Source organism: Aphelocoma coerulescens, chromosome 7 (assembly GCF_041296385.1).
Source record: "Aphelocoma coerulescens isolate FSJ_1873_10779 chromosome 7, UR_Acoe_1.0, whole genome shotgun sequence".
NCBI lineage: Eukaryota > Metazoa > Chordata > Aves > Passeriformes > Corvidae > Aphelocoma > Aphelocoma coerulescens.
This window is the reverse complement of record NC_091021.1, coordinates 10058073-10078141: the sequence shown is the minus strand read 5'-3', so window position 1 is coordinate 10078141 and position 20069 is coordinate 10058073. Positions and strand designations below refer to the sequence as shown.

General features: G+C 39.6%; 1 long non-coding RNA gene across 9 annotated transcripts in view; it reads right to left on the bottom strand.

Moving 5' to 3' along the window:
- Positions 1–20069, bottom strand: part of LOC138113569 (uncharacterized) — a 212736-nt gene that overhangs the window by 130110 nt on the left and 62557 nt on the right. For 4 of the 9 annotated variants that reach the window (XR_011152248.1, XR_011152241.1, XR_011152251.1 and 1 more), the window contains 2 exons: positions 18934–19004; positions 17369–17524 (listed from right to left, as the gene is read on the bottom strand). The exons of 3 other annotated variants lie outside the window; for them this stretch is intronic. This is a non-coding gene — a long non-coding RNA (uncharacterized lncRNA). Of the gene's footprint in view, positions 1–17368; positions 17525–18933; positions 19005–19144; positions 19216–20069 lie in introns of all 9 variants that reach the window. 2 more of the 9 variants (XR_011152245.1, XR_011152247.1) reach the window with 1 other exon arrangement.

Sequence of the window (20069 nt, the reverse complement as noted above, 5' to 3'; positions counted from 1 at the left end):
CAAATCTTGGTGTATTATTTAAATCCTTTGGAGGAGATGTGTTCCCAAGCTTACACATTGGTCTCTCCTGCTCCCATCCACATAACAGATGACACCATTTAACTGCTAGAGCACACGATCCATCATTCCTTGCAGCACCACAGGTGCACTGGCTACACCATATGGCAACTTCTTAGACTTGAACAGCCCCTTTGCATGTGTTCACAGCAAAGGGTATTTATTAATCTGCATCTGGTGTCACATGCTGATGTGCTTAAGACAGGTCAAGTTTTTTAAGCCTCTCCCCACCTGTCATTTTGAAAGTCATGGTTTGAGCTCAGCTGATGATCAGCTGTCAAGGGTTTATGGCCTGCATATGTCAAGCTTCTGTCTTTCATCTGAGCTGTGGTAATAAAATTTTAAATAAAAATTAGTGGTAATAATAAGACTTTTCTAAATTAACTCTAGAAAGTTTTGACATTTTTTCTAAGTGCAGGAACATTTACTTTACTGATTTCCAGAACAGGGAGGGAGCCAGCTCCATCCTGACCTGTTTTGTGCCCTTGCCATTGATCCAGGTCCCAGAGCAAAGTGGCAGCACTGTAAAGGGTGGCCAAGTCCCTGCTCCCAACAACAAGCACACAGTGCTGATGGAACTGGAGACCACAACATCCCAGAAGCAATTCTGGTAATGCTTCAGACAGCTCTTTACTGCAGCCTCTGTTCTCAGTTTCCTTCAGGACTTGAAAAATAAACTTCCTGCAGGAAGGCTTGCCCTAGATTTGTGCTCTGATTTGGGGGTCTCAAGGGGTTCAGAGAAGCATCAACAAAGTGTAACTTCAACCACAGGGCACTGAGCTCATGCTCCTCTATAGCTCCATCCCTGCTACATTCCAGCAGAAAAGAAACCTGTTGAACTCACTTAAAACCCCCCCAGCACATCAAACACCAAAAAAAACCACCTCCAAAACAATATTAGTAGATCTGATTTTTATTCCATTGGAGACCTGCAATGTTCAAACTTTTAAAAACTCTATGTTTCCTCACACAACACGAAGTAAGGAAGATCTACACAGTTCTTTGACTTTTTGCATTTATCAATTACCCATCTCTTTCTTGGAAATTAAAACTGGGCACTGGTGATCATCTATTTTAAAACAACACACATCTCTTTGATTTAGGCAGCAATCTCCTCTATGGTTTAGGCACTGATCATAATTCTGTGAAAGAACCAAGCAGAGGTGAGCTCTGCTGAAAACCTGAAGAGATTTGAAACAAAAAATTACTTTTTCATTTTATGGCAGGTCTTTATTAAAGTGATATTTCCCCTCATCCTTTGAAACCTGCTAGAATTTTAAACTTTATTTCCCCTTTTTTATTTAAGTGGACACTTACTTCAACATCTTTAAAGCTATTTAAAGTTCAGATATTAAACATGAATAATTGCCTTCTGATTTCAGTGCACGATAAAATAAAAACTGACAATGCATGTCTTCTGGTGACATTCACACCTGCATCTGTGACAGAGACTCGTAATTTGATGAAAATTAACTTTACTCTGGGCTAGAAGGGCGAGTTTTTAACCAGCTTCAGTATAATATCCTGCATCGCTTTTCTCCCTTACATGGGTCATGGGCTAGCAGGAGGAAAAGGAGTGGATGAATAGATGAAATCTGAACACTTTTCAGTCCTTTATCAGCTTGAAGCATCTCACTGATAGATAGGGAAAAAAAGTAGAAAATGGATGCCTGAGCATCTTATCACAAAATTCTTTAGAAAAGCAATAGGAAGAGAGAAGCTCGTTGATCTCCATCATTTAAAAGCCCAAGTCCCTCTGTTATTTCCTGAAACAATTAGCAAAAAAAAAAAAATTCCTCCCTGAATCTCCCTCAGCCTCCTTCTTCCAGGCTAAGCACTGCTCACTGAAGAGATGCAAAGCTTGTGCCTGGGAAGAAGTGAACCTGAGAAGTCCAAGCTCTGGTGATCAGCGCATGCAAGAGAAACAACAATGGTGACACTGCTGTGTAAATGAGCCGTGAATTATTCAGGCCCTTTTGTGAACACAGTCAAGACCTGCGGGAGTTAAAGGACGACTACCAAAGTAAAAAGTGTATTTTAATGAAATATAAATATTAGATGGAATATTACATGGAAATACTCTGGAGTCTTACACATCATTTCCAGGGAAGGAAAAGGCATATTTTTGAATCTCTTGAGGTGCCAATTCATTAATTAGTACGGATATGAAAGATATATGCTGAAATGCATCAGTCAAGCAATTATTGAGGAAGTATAATTTGAGAGCATAGTCTGGCAGTGATAAGTCACTTTTATGCTCATTTATATTCAGTTCATTGACATTTTATTTAGCGGGATCTAAACAAGTAGAAGCAAAGAAGAATCAAGTGGCTCCTGAACAAGGTCACCAAGGGATTTTTTTGGGACATGGCACATTCCCTTTGCAGTGCAGTGGTGTGGCACAGACCCTGCTGCAAGACGCAGGGCTTCACTGCTGTTGCCCGACCTCCAGATCTTTGTGTGTGCCCTTTTCTGCCCTCATTTCCTGTCTGCTGCCAGTGCTGCTCAGCAAACCTCTTCCCTTGGGCAGAGTGTGAGCAGAATTGTGTAGAAGATGGTAGTGCTGCTGCCATGAGAAGACTGTGCCTTTTCTTTAAAATGTCTTCCTCTGAGGTTTGGAAAACTGTGAATTCACACATCCTCTAGCAGCCACTCCTGCTTCCAGAAATTCCATGTAATAAAGGCTGTGGAAGTCAGGTCAGGCTTTATTCCCCAACTGCTCTCTACATACTAGCTGTGTAAAAGCAGTATGAATGAGATTGATGTCAAGGACTTCATCCCTTTCCCTGAGATTCTGCCCGATGTAGTTCATTTAGCTAAAATCTGAATAAGAGTATTTCAGTCTATGAAACTCGTCAAGGTTAGAATGGTTTGTATTTACATTGTTTGATGCACAATATAAATACCTGCCTTACAGTTACCAGTGCAGTTATTTTGTACCCATTCCTTGGACAAGAGAAACAGTTAATTTGATTATTTTATTATTATTTGTCTGCTGTAAATGTCCCAATTTCCATCTAAAATATTATTTCTCTTATGACTAGATTAGAAGGACATTTGTTAAAGTTATTTCCTTGCCAAGGAGAAGCCCATTATATTGGCTTTTCATGCACCATCATTCGTAAGAAGGTTACGGGATGAAGGCAAACTTTCACTCCCATTCCCATCAGGATCAAGTCCTTTGATAGAGACCCTTATTGTGCATCTGTGACATTGTACATGTTCACTGTGCTCTTTCAAGTGTGCTGTAAGTGCTGTCCCATCAGATTAATTTTCTCTTTCAGCTTCTGAAGTGATTTTTCATGACTTTACACACCTACCCTTCAAGGGGAATGTGCATTCCTTGCTATTTTCAGTACTGTATATTGCTTACAACATGCAGTGCTAAAACAATATGCAGGCTGAAGAGAACCCTGAAACCTTCTTCATTCAGGATCTCCTGTGAGGCAGTATTTTTTTTGTGCAGCTTTGCCAGAAGAAATCGAATGACTTCTCCCACTTACTTCTTTCATTCACTCCTTGAACTTTTCCATACATTTACTGGAGACTGATTTCCTGATCTACATTTTCCTTTGATACTGACAAAAGGAATCAAAAAGAAAGGCTTCCCTGCAAAGCAGAGTCAAGCAAAGGTTTCAACTCTGTCACATGGCACTTTCTATTGCATCACATTTGGCAGCCCAAGGTGTCACAGGCAAACATGACTCATCATCCTGCCCCACAACACGTGCAATAAATGACTTAATTTTCTCTTTTAGCACCCTCAAGGTAAAATGTGGTGCTGTAGGATAGGTTATCTTGCATAACTTACCACTACAAAATTGAGACCACTTCCCAGCTTGTTCTTTTAATAACCTGCACTTTTAAATCTCTCTATTTTATATATTTGTTTGGAATTTGTCATTCCATTTCCTGACAAACTGAGAGCAAAGCATCTTTTTGAAACTGTATGCCCATTGTTTTCTGTATTTGTGGCTGAGGAGAAAGGTACTCAGGTATTTTGTGCCTGTAAACTACTGAATGACCTTGGTGTTGGGAAAAGGATCTCACTATTTTCTGGTAAACTTACGGACTCCGAGGCCTGTACCCAGCTTTCTTTCAAAAACAGCTGAGTAGTCTGATCTTAAAATAACAGAATTGGGTCTGGCAATGTTGTGAACTGAAATATCAGGAAAGGAAGTATTTCTCCCCTGCTTTTCAGGAATATCACGTTTCTGTTTTCTGAGGTATGGGTTAAGTTGTGTCTTTTGCGTTAGACAGTCTTTTGTAGTGCTGCATTCAGTGTGTAAGTGGCTTGTAAGGGAGAAAGGCAATTCAGCCGGTGAGAACTTGGGCAATAGCAGCAGAATGCAGCAAGTCATTCAGAGAGGAGAAGCTCAGCCAGACCTCTCTGGTGCATCTGTAACACAATTAAATCTCCATAACGACCTTCATTAGGCCCAGCATGTAAGTCAATACAAACAACTTTCAACTTGATGAACATTTTCCCTCTAAAAAGTAACCTTTCAGTTCTATTACTTTTGTACCGTTTTAGCCATATGCTAAATATTAGAATGCCTCATTCTCATTTACCCTTCACATATTAAGGTGAAAACTCTGACCTAGTGCATTCTAATTACGTGGCTTATTAGCTTCACATTATATCAGTAATGGTGTGATAGCCAACATAATTACTAGGACTTGAAAAATTATACTTTGCTGTACTATTTCATGAACTGTGAGATGGTTCTCTCTTCTTATTAACTTTCTTATTTAATGGGTCGACCAGATTTTTCATTTACCTAGACCATTGATCAAACTGATAATTTTAGATTTTGACTGCAATTGAGAAATTGCCCCCTAAAACAGTGAGATATATGTTTTTTTAGAAGAAAATACAGACATTTATTATTCTTCTGTGTTTCTTATTGACAGGCCACCACAATTAGGTAGTTACTGCATGGTGCTTGAATGCTTGAATTTTTAACTTAAAAAGCTTTGTGAAATTTAGAGGGAAATTGTTTTTGGTTCTTTTATTCTTTCAAATTTTTAGTTTTGTATTAATGAAAATACTGTTTTCCCTTTTTTTAATTAATTTTTTTTTTAGGAAATAGAACTTCCACACCTTTTTCTTGTTTGAGTAAAATGTTGACTTTCAATCCAAAGCTGGCAGGATTGGCCATTAATTGTTCACCAGTTCAGCCCAGGAGTTGAGTCTGATTCTGAGGATTGTTCTGATCCCCAATATTTTTAGTTTCGAGTATGAAGATACAGAAGAGATTGGTTTGTTGTGTTGTTTGTTTTTAATGGAGACTCCTGCTGAAGGGAATAAGAAATTCCTGCGTGAGTGGTCACACAGCTGCCCTGAGGTGGTTTAAGTAGATTACTGTCTCAGGCCATCCTAAAGCCAAGCATCCCTAGTCCTGGCTGGCTGGGACCTGCAGTGCCTCCTGTGGAATGTGCTTTTTTGTCCTGAATGAGATTCATCCATGTCACTCGGCCACTAGCCCAGTGCTTCTGCCCACCGGGGAGAAATCCCAGCCAGTCTCACTGATGTCCACGTGTCCCTGCCAGAGCTGCAGCTCTGAGGCATTTCTGGAATATTTGTCCTCAGACCCCAGAAGCAGAGGGTCAGTGCACAAACGTAAGCCAGTCATTTTCAAGGAAATATCTCGGAAGCCCCTGGACTGAATTAATCAGCAAACCATCGCTGCCACGCTTTTTGGAAGCACTCACAGCATAACCTCCTGGCTTTCGGCAGATGGACCTGCACTTTTGCAATACTGTGACAGCTGGAAGAGTTTGATGCTGTCTTGACTCAACATATCAGTCAGAGGCTTTCCCTGTGGGGAAACCTATGTGTGTTTTAGGCTGATTTAGTTGGAAAAGAAATGAAGCTGACTCTTCAGCAGTTTTTTTCGTTTGTTTTTCCCTCTTTCCTTTTTTTTTTTTTCTAAGCAGGAAAAGAAAATGCATCATCTTTCACAGATTCCTAAGTGAAAGGGAGAGTTGTTGGGAGAGAGAATGACATAGGACTTTAGGTTCCCCCTGAGAATTTCGCTGAAGGGATAAATCCCTTCATGGCTCATCCACCTGACCAGAAAACAAAGTGAAACTGTGCATCATCACCCATCAACAAAATCCATTCTCCCTGTGCAGCTGTGCTATCAAAAACACCTCCCATTTTCATGACTGCACCTTTAAGCCAAGAAGAGATGATTTAGAAATGGTCAGTGGTTATTTAATAAATTATAGGAAATTACTTTTTTAATGTAGCAGAGAGTACCTGGAGATGTATTCTTCCTGCAAGATTTTAATGGGGTGCTACTTAATTCTATTGTGCTTGGTGCAATCAGTTTAATAGTTCTGATTTTTCTTGACCTCTCAGCATGAGGAACATTATTATAAAAGAAAGTATAATAAAAAACTTTTAAAGGTAATAGTAGAGACAAAAAAAGGTAAGAGGCAGCGTGAGACTGAATGTGAGGCACAAGTGTTAGCGTAGATCTACAGGTGGTCTGACACTTGCCTACTTGAGGGCTCAGCTCATGCTGCATTTGAGATTAAAGCCACAGCCCTCAATATTAAAGAGATGGAGGTGAAGGTTGAGAAATTTCAGTCCCAAATTGGATAAATTTGCCAAGTCTCTGACTGCAGTGCAACACTCATTTAGTTGCAGGTGAATTTAATAGACAGGGTGTTGAAATGAGGAATTACTTCCCAGAGTGGTGAATTGAGTTAGGGAGAATCTGCCTAAAACCAGAACAATGGGTTGCTTTTGTGCTAATTTGTGCTTTAAAAATGATTAAATGCACCTGCTGTTTTATGTAATCTTATATATTTAAATTAATATGAAACTCAAACTGTGTTTTTGGAGTCCTTTCTTCACTAGCGTATGCTTATGTTATAATATGCATTGTGTAATATATAACTCTGTATCTTGTGGTTTCTTGATAATTTAAGCAAGAGAAGCTTTTAAATTAGCTATTAAATTACCATTCAGAGATTTGATCATCTTCTAATTTCTGTACAAAACCCTCTACAGGGGATAAATCTAGTTTAAATGTTCTCTTTTTCCCATGATTTTATACTCTAGCTGTAAGATGATACAACATTCCTGCATTTCTAACTCAAATACATTATAAGCACCTGAAAGGTTTTGGCTCAGTCTTGTCAAGTAAGTCTATATTTCAATTGTAAATGTAACCAGAAGTAGGAAGAAAAACATGATTTCTGGTTTTGTTCAGTCCGCTTACCCTTAGCCACAGTGTGAGAGCTGAGTAATTTAGAAAAGCACAAATGGTGGTGGGGTTTTTAAATACTTCTAAATTCTAATTGTCTCCTCAAGTTCCCTTACTTAGTAGAAGAATTGAAATTCTGCATTTTATTTCTTATGACTTTTTTTGTGGCAGATCTATGCTCACTGCTTTTTTGGGCAGGAAACTTGCAGAGTTTCCTTGATCTGAAGCAAGGGCTGAATTCCCTTCCTGCTCTCCATGTTTGGTGTCTCCTCTTGCTGCCTGTGGCAGGAACCCTGCACTGCTGTGCTGTGAGCTGCTGGTGCTGCCACAGCCTGGCTGGAGTGGGTTTGGGAGGGGGATCTGTGCAGCAGAGGAAAACAGAAAAAATATTCAGCTCATGTAGGGTCTGAGAGAGATTAGGAGTGGGGGACTCTAGGCCTTGTCTTCTTCCCACTGCTGCCATTCCAGCTGATCCCTGTCATGGCAGATCCAGTTTCCCAGGTGCAGAGAGCAGGGCTCAGGAGTATTTGCTGCATTAGGTGTTCCTCCCCTCTTCAACATTAGTGCACAAAACAGTTGCTGCTGTGACAAAGCACTCGATGCCACTGTGTGTGCCCACGCTGCTGAAAACAGATAACCCGTGACCATGCAAACTACGGGAAAACCTGAAGGATAAAAATGAGGATGGCCCAGTTTTATCTGTTTTGTGAGTTTTACCTTGCAAGATGCTCTCAATCAAAGCTATTTGGGTTCTGCTTCTTACTGCAAAACACTTTTTAGTAATGTTATGCTGATGACAGAGAGCAGGGAATTGTCATCTTCTTCTTTAAAAAACCAAATATAAATAGAAAATACAATAAACCAGGGTTAACCTAGCCTGTAACAGTTAAAGTAGGAATGAAAAAACCAGAAATACTGTATATCTGAAACTAGACTGATCTCATGCCCTTCTTTTGCAGCTTTATTGAGTTCATTTAGTAAAAGCAGAGATTTATGCTGTTGCTAAGTTTTTGAGCCTATAATTGCAAATTCGACAAGCAAGTTCAGTATATACTTTTTTCTGATTTCCATAAATATTCAAAACTTAAACCCTAAATATCCTTTCATGATATGTGAACTTTGCTCCAGTACCTGCATTAGCCCAGCAAAACTGTCTCAAGCGATAGGACAAAGCTGTAATTTTGATACTGTGCTTCCCCTGAGAACCAAGCAGCATTCAAAACTGCTTTTCAAATATGATTCTTTTCTCTGGGTTTACTGCTCTGTGTTGCCATGACCCTTCACCATAGGCATGTGGTCTATTCTTTTCTCATTCCAGCTGCACCAAAAAATATAATTCCACAGACTGTAAGCTGTGATCCACTGCTAGAGCAGAAGGATAAGGATGCTTTTGTCTACCTCTATAATGGACTAATCTATTCCTGGGCAGGTTCCAGAGTGTATTTCCAATAAATTCTCACTTTCAAAAATTGCCCAGACATATGTAACCCCCAAGGCTACCATTAATTTTGCTTTTATACAGATTATAGCAGACTAATTATTTGTTCCTCTTGAGGTTCCACAGACGGGGTGTATCTACATCTATTGTTAAAGACAAGCATGTGCCTCTCTAAGAAGAGTATTTACCTCTCAAGCTCTTCTTTCTTCCTTTGTTCTTCTCTTGTCCTCTAACACTCTCAGAAGTTATTGTTATTGGGTATTAATTTAATAAAAATGCAGAGATTCTGACTGAAATGATAACCACCAAAGCTATTCAATTGTTTTTCTGTGTAACGACTCTGATTGAAATTCTGGTCACGGCAAAGTCGAAGGCAAAATTTCCTTGGCTTCTGCAGGGGACTGGAATTTTCATCTAAGGTGAATATTGTTTTTGATTTAGACACAAATATCTTATAACAGTTTCTGATTCACAAGTCTTGTCTAGCATTATACCACATTAAACAAGCCAAGAAACCATAATAAAGGATATTGTAAAGTGGAGGCTGAACATAGATTCATTTCAGGTACTGTATGCTAAATACAAATCCCCTTGCTTGGCAGGTAATATCTACCAGGAGATAATGTTATCAGGTGTGTCCCGTGTGCTGTAGAGATCATTGCTTTTGAGGCAGAGGAGGACAGCAAAAGAAACAGCAACACACCAGGAATGAAAGCAGCAGTGGAAGAGAAGAGCTGTCTTAGGGAATGCCTTGTAAGTGATGTAGAGATTCTTCAAAAATACTTGAATTATTTTCTAATGCAGCCCTCCCTGTAAGCAGGATCCATCCTTTCCAATTGACTCTTCAAACAAAACACATGCAAATAACTCCTAGTTTCACTTTTTATATTCTGCATTTCCCTACATACCTATGAGGAAAAATGACCAAAATAGTCAAGTGAAAACACCTACAGCTTAACCAGCTAGTTAGATCTCACTGTTTCTGGAAGCAGGTGAGAATGACCTCTTTTGAACAGACCATTTCCTTGCAGCAGGAGGAGCTATCTTAGTACTGCCCTTTAAAGAAAAGCATAAAGAGATTTAAAATTCATACATACATACATGTGTCTGTATATATGTGCATGTATCTTCCTACCTATTTATATATTTAGGTTATGTGTGGGAGCAGAGGAAGGGATTTTTCCTGTTCTAAGCAATTACCTTCCCTATCAATATGTATATATTTCAGCACTTACTCTTTTCTCCCTATGAAGCCAGACCTCGAATATACATATTTATTTTTAAATAATTGCAAATTATCCATGAAATGTTAAATAGGATAATGAACTCATTAAGCATTAATTGCTAAGGCGAGCGGGTCTGGTGCCAGCACGATCTGTAGCAGAGCTCTCACAGGGGGTATTCCCAAACTAGGGGAAACTCAGGAGAAGTAAAGAGAGCCAGCAGGAGTCCGCAGCTGATGGGGCCAGAAGGAACAGCGGCCAGATCCCCAACACAAATAGAAGTTCCCTTGGGGAGCAGAAGCAACCAGAGCATGGCACAGCAGGGTGGGTGCTGAAGCCCTGCCAGCTCCACCAGGGAGCAATGGGATCTGCCCAGCAGAAAGCCGTGGCCTCACCAAGCTCTGCACCCACCACAGCTGGAGCAGCTGCCCAGGCCAGAAAACACTGCCAGCCAGGTGCCAAGCTGTCCTAAAATACAGTAAAAAAATGCCTCTATAAACACATCAGCAACAAAAGAGGGTCTAAGGAGGATTTCCAGCCTTTATGGCATCTGGGAGCAAACAGTAACAAAGGACAAGGGGAAAAGACTTAATGCCAACTTTGACTCCGTATTTACTAGTAAGACACTAAATACTCAGTACTTATTACTGTTTTTTTCCCCAGGTATGCAGTCCCCTGGGCTGGAAGATGGATGGGGAACAGAATGAAGCCCCTGTAATCCAAGGGGAAGTGGCCAGTGACCTGTTACTCTACTTTGACATGCTCAAGTCTATGGGGCCGGATGGGGTCCACCCAGGAGTACTGAGAGAGCTGGAGGAAGTGTTCACTGAGCACCTTTTCATCATTTATCAGAAGTCCTAACAAACCAGTCTGGGTGGCTGAGCCCAAGGAGCGGAGGTGAAAGGAGTTACACCCACTTGGTGGCCAATCACAAGTGATGTTCCCAAGGATTTAGTATTGGGGCAAGTCCTGTTTAATATCTTTACTGACGATCTGGATGAGGGGATCGAGCGCACAGTCAGGTCGCAGTAGACACCAAGTTGTGTGGGAGCGTTGACCTGCTGGAGGGCAGAAAGGCTCTGCAGAGGGATCTGGACAGTCTGGATTGATGGTCTGAGGACAATGGTATGAGGTTCAACAAGGCAAAGTGCCAGATCCTGTGCCTGGCTTACAATAATCCCAACACAGTGCTGCAGGCTGCAAGCAGAGTGGCTGGAAAACATTCCAGTGGAAAAAGACCCCGTGGTGCTGGTGAACTCAGCTAAACATGAGCCAGCCTGTGCCCAGGTGGCCAAGGAGGCCTGTGACATCATGGCTTATCCAAAATAGCATGGTCAGCAGGACTAGGGCTGCCCCACATGGGAAGGGGCTGCCCAGGCCCGTGGTGGAGTCACCACCCCTGGAGGTATTTAAGACAGCAGATGTGGCACTCGAGGACACCGTTTAGTGGTGGGCTTGGCCGTGCTGGGTTAATAGTTGGATTCAATGCTCTTAAAGGTCTTTTCCAATGTAAATGGTTTTACAGTTTTAACCATGCAACACTGTTTGAGCAGGAAAGCAAGCTTTTCAACACACATTTCTTGTGAGTTACCACAAAACATAGAGTGATTTGAGGGAACTGGGAAGATCAGCAGTTAAGGTGTTGCACAGGACCTGGCGATGACAGGACATTTCATCATTCCCCTGCAGATGTGTCGGTGCTGCTGCTGAAGGATCGTGCCTCCCTCCACATCATTAGAGGAGTGATAAACCATCTCAGTGGGAGGGGAGGACAATAAGCCCATGATGGGGCTGGGGGGACAGTGGGTGACACACCTAATGAAGGCCATTAATGTATCACAGATTTTCATGGAGCAAGAGAAAAGTCATTAATCTTTTTGTGTGTGTCAGCTAGCAGAAAGACTATGGAGCAAAGTCACTTTTCCTCCAGGAATTTAATTCACACAGAAGAGAGATCTTATCTTGAGGTTCTTTTGTCACTTCTCCACAAAACACAAGGAGAGCAGTTACAGCAGCACCCTTCTGTTTGAGGATGCAGATAAAGTGCATGCACTTGTCAACTTAGGCATATTAGTTTAGGTTAAAATCGCTTAAGCTGAAAAGTGGGTGTAAATATTTTTCTTTAAAATACATTCACTTCTATAAACTTTGAGATTGGAACCATTAAATTGAACAGGAAAAAGAAAAATCTTGACAAAAATAATCAGGTCAGGGAGAGTGTTCTGTTTGATACAAAGCCTTTTCTTGGTGAGGATTACTTTAGTGAGAGGTATTACCCAGCATGATCTAATCAAATTTAGAAGAAAAGGGTTAAGGTTTGTTGAAATTTACTTTGTATAGTTCTAGTGGCAGAAAACACTTATTTCACCAGAAATCCTACATATGTTTGGGATCCTATCCTTGCAGACAATGGTTGGATCAGTAACAAATATTTTGTTAATTCTTTCTTCTTTTGCAAAACTTCTTGAAATTTTACTCAGCAATTTACTTCTTACTTGTCAGTCTCTGTGAGTAAAAAAAGTCTTGAACATTTTTAATACCAAAAAGAACAATTTTAATAATTAGCTGCTTAACAACCATCCTAAAATGAATTCTGAATAACTGTTAGGTATTATCTTTCTATTAGACAATACCTTTCTTTTGTGAGTATTTCATAAAGTAAGGGAATTAAATGACCAGTCTTTGACTCAAAATCTCAGATATCCTGAAGCCATACTTTCTGCTTCATCTGTGTCATGAAATCACATCAACCAGGGAAGGCTCCTGACAACTCAGAAGGGTGCAGGATTTGCATTTCTCTGTAGCCATTCAAAGCATGACAAACCGAGTCAATTTGTGAACATCAGAAATGGACTGTTACTGAACTAGGATGGTAAATTCAATCATATCCACATGAGTGTATAGCATCCCAGTGCCTAGAGATGGGTGCTGTTAACCACAGCCTTTTTCATTTTCTGTAAGACTATGTATTCAAAAATATGGGCAATTCATTGATATTTTATAATTTTTTGTGAAATAACTGACAGTGCTGGGTGTTATCTTTAATAAACAAGCAGTAATAGCAGACAAAAAGGGCGCTGCCATGGAATTCAGGTTGCTTAATCTTAGTTTTACCCCCTTCTAAAGACAAGCAGTAGTTAAATACAAATCTTTGACATACAAGAGAGCACTCAGGATTTGGAGTTGCACGTCACTTCCAGTCGCAGGGATAGCTTTAGGTGCATCTTCTGTCCCCGACTGCCTTAGCTACCACTTCATCTTAAGAGATATTCTACCTCAAAACCCTGGGAAATGAAAGCACTGTTGGACAATGCTCTCCTGTCTTAGGAATGCTTCAATCCTACACATTAACACACACCTGGTATAAAATTCACAGCTAATCCTATTGATCTCAGCGATACTGTTCTCACCCACAGAGAAAACCAGCACCATGCTGAATTATGAAATTTGTGCCAGGATGGCATTCATGATATTGGACCAAATTCTCTAAGGCATCAATCCAGTAGAGGTCAACATAGTGTCTGTAGCCTGCACTGAGCATTATACAGTAGAAAAGCAATGCTCGAAACTCAAATCTTAACATGCAAAATTGTACTGCAATTTCAAGTCAGGAAAGTGTCAAGATCAGCAGAAATGTTCTTAATAAGAGGACCCACATGATCCCTGTTACACTGCACCATGTCTGGGAAATGTAAGGTGATGGTAACAGTTATTCATCCTCATCTGGCCTATAAGATACCTCAAAACACATAAACAATTCTGCTTCTTCCTCCTGATGGTCAGTGGCAATATATTTGGCACATGCTCTACAGATTTCAGCATTAAAAATGCTTTTTTATGGTTTCCAGTAGTCAAACAGTGTGAGAAAGATTCAGTTATGGTAATCAGTGTTAATAACAATACATTTATATTCATATAGTATTCAGATTAGAGAATTATACATGTTAATTCTTAGCATAAGTACTATACAGATTTAATTAAAAAAATTAAGGAACTGGAGTCCAATAATTTCTGAAATTATTTTCTGCTAATCCAGACCGCAAGAAAGCTCTTTGTTTGCTGGTCAAAACATGTTTGACCAGCAGGCTGTGAGGTGCATTTGTTTTTCCTTGAAGGCAAGGGAATATTACTTCTCTTGTGCTCAGAGCATGAGACAGTCCAAGTTTTCACTTTGCATTCAGTTTGCTGCTCTGCTCTGCCAAAATTCTGAAAAAAAGTCCCTCATACAAACATGAAGAAGCAGACATTTTATTGACTTGTATCATTCATTTTTTATCTAATGCAAATTCACTAAAAAGAGAAAGAAATAATAACTTCTCCTAAGAATTGCTGAGAAGTTGATTATTTTCTAAAACCGCAAATGAGTCTATTCAAAGTGAGGCTCAGAATCTGGAGATACAGATATCTGGATATGCAGATGGCAAATTATTTGTAGTTGATGGATTATCTAACCCAATAGTGCTGGGGAAGAACTTAGTACAAAGAATAAACAGTTTTTCCTCAAGTAATTTTTTTTCCTCTCAAGAAATTAATACAGTTCTTCAAAAATACTGAAAAATTGAAAATAGCAGTAGCCACAAAAATTAAAATATACTTCATAGGAACAGACTTGTTTTCCTAGACCTCTTTTTCACAAGCAGAGTGCTATCAGATGGCAATGTTACCAAATGTAAGTACGAGTAGCTGAAAGTGACCTCAGCCATACAATCTGCTCACTGAAACATGAAAAAAAACGATTCTCTTCCATCTTGCCATCTTCCCTTACTGTAGAACTGGAAGTGCAAGTATTAAATGCCACTCTCTAGTGACTGGCAGAAAGAATATTAATATCCCAGCTGAGAGGGCATTGCTGCCATGGCTTGGTGTCCTTTATAACGAGAGAATCGCCTGCAACTGATAACACTCGTGAGGAAGGAGATAGCAGCCAGCCTGTCCCATCTCATTCCCCATATGCTCCTGTAAATGTTTCTCCTTCACTTGTTAGTGCACTTTTTCATGTCTACAAAGACTGGTCCTGGTCAAGTCCCATCCTCACTGCTGATGACCACAGGACTCAGAGGGAATGGGTCCTTTGGCTCCAGACATCCTCTAGCACAAGGAAGAGATCCTTCAAGAATAGGTCAAAAGGAGGACATAGAAATGTTTTCATTACAAAGCTCTAAAAATGTTTTGTTTGTCACTCTTCCATTCTCTCTCAGTGCCTGCACTCAGCTTGCTCATAAAATTGTCAACAAGACATCTGCATTTCCTTTTATTCCTCCAAGTCAGTTACAACGATAATAGCTCTGTCTGCCATCATCTCCATACCCGACTAGGAAAAGAGATTACAGAGGCATCATTTAAGTGACTGTTCCATGCAGCTGATAGCCTGTAATTTCTAAGAAAGGGTTGCCCTCAGATAGCTCAATCTTTGAAGGAATGAACTTGAAATATAAATAGACTCATTGATGAATGTATAATCTTGCTTAAGAAGGAAAAAAGGTGAAGGAAATACAATCATCCCTAAAAGGAGCCTTAAACTGTCTGGAAAAATTGTTTTGAATGGAAAACTCAAGCTGGTAAACATACTGGAAAGGGCAGAGAGCAGAGCTCTACTTGTCTTGGGAAGACAATTTCATAGGGAAGATAAAGACTGGAAGCTGGCTTACTTCACTCTAAGTGTTGCATCCTGCAGGGGGTTCAGAATATAAGTATGATCCTAACAATGTGAATCCTGTACAAAACATCAGCTTACAAAATTATCTTAATAGGAGATTCACAGGTTTGAAAAGGAGCTCATCTTATTGGGGAGGCAGCATTCAAACCAGCACTTCAGCTCCCTGCTGCATCCATTGGGTGGGAAATGAGCAAGAATGATTATTCCAGCATTGCCATTTATATCTCTGCAGCAAGGCTTGTATCAGCACTTACCCTGTAGAACCAGGATTTTGAAGAGTTTTATTACCACAACATCAAAAAGTTTTTTCAGGGTTGTATTTGATTCATACAGACTGTGTGTGAGAGAAATCCTAATTTCACAAGTTTGGAAGATACAAAACTGACTTCTTATTAGGTTATGGATATAAATATTAAATAATTGGACATTTACAGGTTTTGGAGATTGCCACGTTGCTCTAAATCAGTACTGACTTCATAAATGAATTTGTACAATTGTCAAGTTCCTACCATGGTCTACATCAATACTGATATAAATTAAACTGATAAATATTTATATTATCATCATGCTGTGGAGTCCAGTATGACTTAATCAATAAATAGGGTTGTGATTTGTGCCAGGTAGCTAAAGAACAGAGACAGTTTCTGGCATAAACATTTTACTACACATGATAACAAGAATTTACCAACTAGTCTGTAATTACTCAGCTGCTTGGTTGGGTTGAACTGGTAGAATATTTTTTTAACACAGGTGGGAATTATCTAGTTGCTCCCACAGCACAGGCAGCTCTGCCACAGCCCTTACCCAGCATCCTTCAAGCAGGTATGGCCAAAATTGAGGCCAGAACATTGATCCCCTGACTTTAAGAAAAGCAAACACAAGCAAAATACAGGTCTTTTAAAATTTTCACATCCTTTCAAATGACACTGAAAGCAGCTATTTAGGATACAGCTCACATATATGTCAATATGTATTTCTTGATGTGAAAACCTAGCAATGAGTTTACTTGTTCTTTTACTTATTCATTCCAATTTTACATCTAGTTTCACAGAAATCCCTTCAAAAGACACAGCTTTGAGAATGTAGGTGCTAATTTAAACACATACCACATCATGATGCTAATTAAGTTCCAAAATGTAATTTTTCTTGAAAAAGATATTCACAATTGTTGACCATTTCAAATCACTGCCAAATCCCTAAAGTGATCAATTTAAAATAATAATGAAAGTATCTGCCAAAACTGGGGACTGGAGGGGAAATATATTTAGAATGTACAGAATAAGGAGCAAAGACAATTTCCATGATTTATTTGCTCTGTAGCAGTACCTATGCGTACCACGACAGTCCTTGCCCCAAGCACTGAGCAATTACAGTGCTATTAAAGCAAAATGCATTTAGTAGATGACAAGTCAGGCCTGCATGGGGAGCACACTGGACTGTACCACTACTCTAAAAGTACTGTTAAAATACTTCTCAAAATACCCCTTGAGCCACAAGCAAAAGCAGTCCTCCCTCAAACCCTACCCATTCACAGCATGAAGCCCTGGAAAATGCACACAAAGTCTGGGACTTGATCTGCTCAGCATTTTCTCAAAGCTCATACCAGCTTGTTGTGTGCCTCTGATGAGACTATTTTATCTTTTTAAGCCACGCACTCTTTTATTTATTAAACAACCACCACCCACATTGCCACTTTTTAATTTTCCTTTTGACACTAGACCTTCACATTCCTGACTATTTCTTTTCTGGAACAACCTTTCATCACTTTTATTACCTTGCTAAGAGAGGACATTCTTTCCCTTCACATCTTCTGCAGGCGGTCTTCATGCACATTTTCAAACCAGATTCATGCACTCTTAGTAATGTATCAGTCATTCACTGGCATCTCTGACAGCCTGTGAATTTATTGGGCACATAGTCTGCTCCGTGACTGGCAGAAAAAAGATGTGAAAACTATTTGCACAATTTAATACATGGCACATTCAACACTACATTCAATAACAAGCAGTGGTTTCTAACACTCAACAGGGAGGAAAGATGCCAAAACCTGGGAGTGCATTTTGGGCTCAGTGAGGGATGTTGAGCATTCTGCTCCAGTCCTGTGTTTGTGTCAGGGATCATTTGTATCTGGTGAACAAGTGTCTTGCAAAGTCATTGATGAGTCAGCCTTAGCGACATGTTCAGCTGGCTATCATCCTGAGGATATTTGGGAATTCACTGAAACATCTTCTATGGACTCCCACTGCTCCTACTAAAGAGTCCCACTGCTGGCAGTGTCCAGCTAATGCTTCATGCTGAGAGACATTCTCGCTCTCAGCCAAGGGTAAACTGTTCAGTTTCTGCCTAGGAAAATTTCTTGGCCCACCCCTTCTGTAAAGACATTTTTTTCTTGTTACTTTTATTTTCCTGCATGAGCTTGAAGTCTTCCTTAATATTTTGTTTATTTACCATCTCCTTCCCTGGCCAAGGGGACAAGCCTGAGAAGAATGATTTTTTAAGAGATGTTTCTGTCATCCCAGCCACATCCCTTGCCTGCCTAAATCATTGCAACTGAAAGTTACTATCTTCGACTCTGCGTAGATTCTTCCATTCTGAATTAGATATTTTTCTCTGTTAAATATTTTCTAATACAAACTCAAAATTTACTTCAGTGCTTTATTTTTGCAAGCATTTATTTGTTGTTTCTTCTTGGTAATGCCCTTTATAGCACTTCCATCTAAAATCAGTGCATGTTGTAACACTTTTCTAAATCTCACCTTTATCTGGAGCTTGAATACCATCAGTAATTAAGAGCTGAAATTGTTTTATTGGGATAAACAAAAGATTGACTCAGCATATCTTAACTTTCCTTTTTCCCCCTCTTTCAGTCTGCCACATTTAAGTGAAAGTATTAATCCCTATTGTGAACACACACTTGTCCATGACTTGCTGCTTGTCTGTAATCTTGGCTTTCTTTTTTCCACCACTTTCTCCAAGGGACTGTGTCTTCCCTGTATTGCCTGTGTCATATGACAGTAAAGCTACTTGCTTATCTGGTAAGATGGTATAAACTATTTTAATTTATGTGTGTCCTGGACAGCAATCATGCCACTTTTTCCAGAGCAATATTAAAAAAACACTAATAGAAGTACTCCTCACCCTAAACTCCCACTGTTCACCCAGGGCAATAAATTTTAACTGTACACAATTTTTTTAAAGACGTGTAGAAGCACAATCTAATGTAAGACATGGACTATCTATTGTTATTGGTCTGTCTAAAATCAATGTGTGTTTCATGGATGCTAAAAAGAAATCAGCAAGTCTTTTTTATTAGAAGCATCATTTAAAATGAACATTTACCTGATAGTTTGCTGGTTGCTGTCCTATAACACAAGCTTCAGAAAAGATCTTCCATACTTCTCAGTAAAGAACTGGTAATAATAGAAACAACACAAACATCACAGGGATGTTGTCCTGATTTCTTATATTAACTTTTTACTCTGGCTATGGTTTGCAAATTAACGTATTTTCTGCAGGAAAGCAGGAACTCTAAAGATGCAATGTCACTCACAGATCCCAGTGCAATATATGCAATATTTGTGCAGCCTGCAGTGTAGCTGGTAAAGCCTTTAGATATAGTTTCTAGGGGGGAAAAAAAAAAAAAAAATTAGGAATACTGGGTAAATGACCTGCCATAAGTCAGCACCTAAGTGGGCCAGCAAAATAATGATAATTTGGACCACACCAAAAGAAAATGGAATAAAGGGATTGGGGTTGTATGAGAAGATTCAGGCTGCTTGTACTTGGGAATAAGGTTGCCTGCTCTCCCAGCTCAAGGATAAGCAATAATACAAAGAAGTCTAATGGAGCCTTGCCAAAACTCATCTTTCTAAATGGCAACCTGAAAGCTCACTTCACATGAAAATCAATATAATACTGTTCAAGATGAAATACAGTCAAGTACCAAACAAACAGAAACACTTTTTTTTTGAACGTGGGGGATTGTGCTTAAGGAAAATAGAGAAATAATCTTGCAAGAATATTGTATGCTAAAACTAGAGAATGTTTAACCTTTGAAAAAAATAATTAACAGGCCAAACTACCAGTCAGCATATATTGGCAAATAGAAGCTCATCATCAGGCAAGAAGGAAACACCAGCATTTAGAGATAATAAAATCTGAGAAAGGTCTTGGCCTGAGGTACAAACTCTGTGATACTCAGTATATTGCTGAGATATTTGACACAACAGCCTTCTGTTTGTAGGCCTCCAGACAAAGAAGATTCTCCTTTATTAAACAGAACTGTATTTCTGCTTATCCAGAAAACCTTCTCCTCCTGTAAATACATTCATAAATGTACCATGATCCACACCAACTGTATTGTTTGCCATGGTAGTCGAAGTAGGAGGCTATTCAGACCTTTTCTTAATTGTGGAGATGCCTTTCTAATTCCCAGTCTGAGTTTGTGACTGGTCTCTTTCTTGTGTTGCCTGTCA